We start from the raw sequence: 5,542 nt of genomic DNA, 5'->3' as shown, positions 1-5,542 counted from the left end.
GCTCTGGAACATTTTGCTTTCATGGAAATACTCCTGTCACAAAGGAAAGCTTTGGCCAAAGTAGATCTTCATAATTCATTTCGTTAATGACCATTTATGAAGTTTTTCCACTAAACTTGAGTGCTATAGTTCCTCCAGCTTCTACTTAAAAATCACTTGTACTATGGATTATTGTTAGTACACATTTTATTAGCATGACTGAATTCTGTTCATTGACTTTCACTTTCTGTTCCATTTTGCTATTATTTCCTAATTTGTATTAATAATTACAATGGAAAGAGGTAACGCCTCTTATTTATTTGGTAGGCCTTATTTTTGTATTGATCAACCTAAAATACTGCTTAAAACACTGAAGAAGATTAAGTGCAAGATTTATACATTTTCTGTTACAAAATTCCTCTAAAGCTAACTTGCTTAGCCTGTACTTTAATTATATCTCATATATGCAATAAAATTTTTCTATTAAAGTAAGTTACTCAGAAAGCAATAAATGTTGCTTGAACATTTAGAGCATTTGGCATCAGTTTAGAAGCTACCAAATTTATGTGTAATCTGAAACACTTAATACAAATGTTCTTAATTTATGCTAATGAATATTTACCATTTTACTAAACATTGCTAATTAGTGTAAACAACAAAAATCATAAAATATCAGAACTGCGTTATGATTACATTTATTTATTTACAAGTATATTTAGCTTGCTTTATTACATTAAAGTAAAAATTATGTATAGGTCAATATGTTAAAATTACTAGTTAATCTTTATGTCTATAAGTGCTTTTAAGAAATTATAATTTGTATCTTAACAGAAATGTTAAATTCTGCAGAATTATTACCAGATTGAAGTGTTTCTATATGCTAGGTATAACTTGTGTCTCATAAGTTTCTTTACTGACTTATCTTCTTGTTGAAATAACTTATTTCAATATTTATTTAGCCCTCAGGGACAAAACTTAAAAGGGATTAAGGGGAAAAATAGAAAAAGAGGAAGAGATTAGAATTAAGGCTAGGGGACAAAGGAAGATTCTGCAAACTTTGGGAAACTGGTGAAGAAGATAGTGTTAGAGTTTTTCAGTGCAATAAAGGAGCAGAATATAAGAAAAAGTAAAAGTGGCCTTTATTCCAAGGATGTGGAGAGGAGCCCACAACCAACAGTGCTCTGGCTTTCTCCTCTGCCTGGATATGGGGGTATGGGGTATATTTAACCTTTAAGCGTAGGTGGTGCTTAGGGCAGGTATTGATGAAGCTCGAGGATTGGAATTTTCTTTTTTTTTTTAATTGATACCGGGGATCAAACTCATGCAATTGTATGCTTGCAATTGCAAGGCAAGTGCTTATGCCGCTGAGCTAAATCTCCAGCCCCAAGGATTGGAATTTTCTTTGGGAGCACTGAGAGAGGAAAAAGGAAGTTATAACAGGGAAAAGAGGAAGTGACCATCAGGGTAAACATCCCCAATTTGGCCTTCCACCACTATAATGTCCTGTAATTTATTCTAGGGCCAAACTCTTTCAGATAGGAGAGCAAGAAAGAAGGGAAAAATACAGACAAGAACACAACAACAACAGAACTAGAAACCATGTTCATACTCATAAAAACAAGAACAAATAAGAAAAAAAAAAAGAAAAAAATTAGAAAAAAGAGGCCACTCCAAATCATGTTTCTGCTGTCACTGGTAGGTAAGTGTGCAGACAGAGTTCATATCTGAGCTGAGTAAAGCTGTAGCTTTAGAGCAGAGGTAGTGAATAATCCCAGAAAGCCTGCATCTTTAGTTTTGCTGATGTTCAGGCTGGTTTCTGGCTGTGAGGCTGGATCCCATTGTTTCCAGCCTGTATCCCTCCATGCACCTCCTGCTGAATTAAACTCAGCAGCCTCACCCTGCCTCTAGGAGCTGCTAGATGGAGCCCAGAGCTGTTCTGAGTTCCAGGCTCAGCTGACTTTTCTCCAAGATGGCTTCCAGTCAGTCGCTTTTTACTGGGGGACATAGCAAAACACCACCAAAAATCAATCTGACAGCTGGTAGATGACACAAAGAAGAAAAACGTAAGATGGATCAGAGTCAGTAGAAAAGCAAGAGATAGCACACACGACATTAAAAATAAGCTTGTTCACAAAGTAATGGCAGAAAACTTCCCAAACAGAGATAAGGAGTTTCACATACAGATAAGTGAGGTGTATAGATACCAATTAGCCATGATCAAAAAAATCTATGCCAAGGCATATAGTGCTCAAGATACCAGAATTCAGCATAACAACAGAATATTGAAAACTGTTACAGAAAAGAAACATTATCTATAAAGGAAAACCCATCAAAATCATGGTAGCCTTCTCAACACAAATCTTCAAGTCAAGGAAAGCTTGGAGTGAAATATTTCAAGCCCTCAAAGAAAACAACCTCCAACCCAGATTGATGTATCCCCACAAAACTCTCTTTCAAAATTGATGAAGAAGTTAGATACTTCTATAACAAAGAACACCTGAAGAAATTCACAGCCCCCGAACCAACCCTCAAAATGTTCTGAAGGTCATTCTGGAAAGAGATAACAAGACCTGTAACTACAGGAACCTCATGAGAATGAATCTACCAGGCAAAGCAAGCAATTAACAGAGGGAAGAAAAAGGGAGCCAACAACAGGAAGCATAACAACAGGAAAATAACATAACATGGATAAGTCAATACATACTGGTTATAAACATCAATGTTAAAATGGTCTCAGTTCTGGCACAATGGTTCGAGAAGCAAAATTCAACAATATGCTCCATACAAGAAACATATTTAATTCAAAAGGAAATTCACAGACTGAAAATCAAAGGATGTAAAACAACAATCCATATGACAGGAACCTGGAAGAAAGCAATGGGTAGCTGTTCAATTTGCAGACAAAATGGACTTCAAGCCAAAATTGCTTATGAGAGACAAAGAAAGTCAGCACATCCTTGTAAACAAAACAACCCAAGAAGAAGAGATAATCATAAATACATATGTACCAAATACCAGTGCACCCAACTATAAAAAGTAATTATTAACAGACATAAAAATCCAACTAAAAGGCTTGCCCTATAATCTCAGAACGTGAGATATTCCAGAAATTCAATAGGTTGATGCAAGAGGATCTCTGCAAGTTCAAGGCCAACCTCAACTGCTAGTGAAACACTGTCTCAAAAGATTTTTTTTTTAAAAAAAACCATGTGTTAGCATTTTAAGCTTCAAGCTCCCAGAACATAGCCCTCCACCACCAACACTTAATCTTCTCAGTTCTTCTGCTGAAGAATTTGGCCTTCATGATGACAGGCTGCTTTGGGAGCTTTCCCTTCCCAAGAACTTTGTAGTAGCCCAATCACACTACATCAGTGATGGGAGCTACTCCAGTATGGTTTTTGGCAGCATTTACTTATGTCTGCTCACTGACCAATGTCCACAATTTATCAAGGTTGACAGTTGGGCAGAAGCTCTGGTTTCTCTTTTAAGTGGTAATGTCTCATACCAGCCTTCCCAGAGTAAACTGGGTGGTATTTGTTGAAGTTGATCCTGTGGTGTTGCAGCCTATAGCATTACCCTGGCCTCCAGGGTGCTTCCTGTGCTTGCTGATGGGGTCATGGCAGGGGCTCACATGGCCCTGAAGTTTCCCAATCTTCCTTAGTCTGGATGGCATGTCAGCAGCCGAGACAAAGGAAACTCAAAAGATTTTTTTAAAAAAATCAAATAAGCACTAATATAATTGTAATGCTGGACCTCAAACACCTCACAAATAGAAAAACTAGACAAAAAAGTCAAGAATTAAATACCAGACCTAAATCAAACTTTTGAACTAATGGACTTAGTAGATGTCTACAGAATGTCCCACAACACAAAAAGAATACACAGTCTTCTCAGGTGCTTATAGAGCATTCTCTAAAATAGTCCACATACTAGCTTGTAGAACATGCTTAGGTAAATGAGATGGAATTTACATTATCTCATGCATATTATCAGAAATTATCCCATGCATATTCCATAATGCAATGGAATTGAAAATCAATGGCAAAAGAAACCACAGGAACTTCATAAACACATGGCAATTAAATACTACCCCCTGGCAAACAATGGGTCACAAATCAAATTAAAGAAATCTAACAGTTTCAACAATTAAACGTTAATACAATATATCAGAACTAATGTCATGAAAGCAGTTCTACAATGGAAATTTATAGTGGTGAATACCCATATCAGAAAAACAGAATGAACTCAAAAGAACAAACTATTGTTAAACTTTGAATTTGTAGCAAAAGAAGAGCAAGTCAAGTCCAAAGCTGGTATAAGGGAGGAAGTTATTAAGATCAGAAATAATGGTCCGAAGATCATTACAAATGAAAGTTAAAGAAAAAGAGACAGTACAAAGAATCAGTGAATTAAAAAGTTTATTATTTGAAAGAATGAACAAAATCAACAAACCCATCATCGATTTTATAAAAAATAAAAGATAAGAAAAGACTCAAATCCATGCAATTAGGAATGAAAAGGGTAAAGTTCTAACAGATCCTGCAGAAACCCAGAAGATCATCTATATCCACTTTGAGAAATTATATTCTAGTAAGATAGGAAATTCTGAAGAAATGCACAGGTTTCTAGATACACATATATTAACAAAGCTGCATCAAGAAGATATAAAAAATCTAAACTCAGTTCAGTCAATGAAATTGAACATAATTGAAAACTTAGCAAAGAAAAATCAGGCTCTGAATTCTACAAGACATTTGAAGAACAGGTAATGTTGCTATTTTTGTAAGTTTTTAATGAAATTGAAAATGAAGCAATATTCCTAAATTCCTGGACACAAGCATTACTCTGATGCCAAAACCAGACAAGGATCCAACTCAGAAAGAGTACTACAGACGAATCACCCTGATGAACATAGTTGCAGCAAATTATCGAGAAAATTATATACCTTGACTGGGTAGGATTCATGCCAGGAATGCAAAGATGGTTCCATATATACAATAAATCAATAAATATAATGCATATCAACAGAGCCAAGGACAAAAAACATGTGATCATCTCTATAAATGCAGGAAAAGCATATGACAATACCCAACACCCATTCATGAGAAAAATCCTCCAAAAATTATAATACATGTTCTTTATCTCAATCTGATAAAAGCCACCTATAACAAACCAACAGCCATCACCATACTAAGTGAACAAAAACTGAAAGCTTTCACTCAAAATCAGAAACGAGGATCTCAACTGTCACCACTCTTATTCAATATAGTTCTGGAAACTTTAGCCAGAACAATTTGACAAGAGAAAGAAGGATTAAGGACAGGAAAGGAAGAATTTACACTATCATTATCTATAGATCACATGATACACAGAAGACCAAAAGATGTTTATATTTAATAACCAAATTCAGTTTTATAGCTGAAGTCTAGAAGTATAGATACAAAGTCAACACTCAAAAATCAATAACATTTCTGTACATGAATAACAAATTCACTGAGGGTGAAATCAGAGAAACTATACCTTTCACAATAGCATCCAAAAATATGAAATACCTAGGAATCAA

General features: G+C 35.3%; 1 pseudogene; it reads right to left on the bottom strand.

Moving 5' to 3' along the window:
* Window positions 1-3,133: 3,133 nt before the first annotated feature.
* LOC100714418 (large ribosomal subunit protein uL15-like) lies at window positions 3,134-3,789 on the bottom strand (annotated as a pseudogene).
* Window positions 3,790-5,542: the final 1,753 nt, after the last annotated feature.

The sequence above is a fragment of the Cavia porcellus genome, unplaced genomic scaffold (genome assembly GCF_034190915.1).
Source record: "Cavia porcellus strain 051 isolate PalLab524CR breed Dunkin Hartley unplaced genomic scaffold, mCavPor4.1 scaffold_2, whole genome shotgun sequence".
Taxonomy (NCBI): Eukaryota; Metazoa; Chordata; class Mammalia; order Rodentia; family Caviidae; genus Cavia; species Cavia porcellus.
This window is presented reverse-complemented; position numbering and strand designations above follow the sequence as displayed.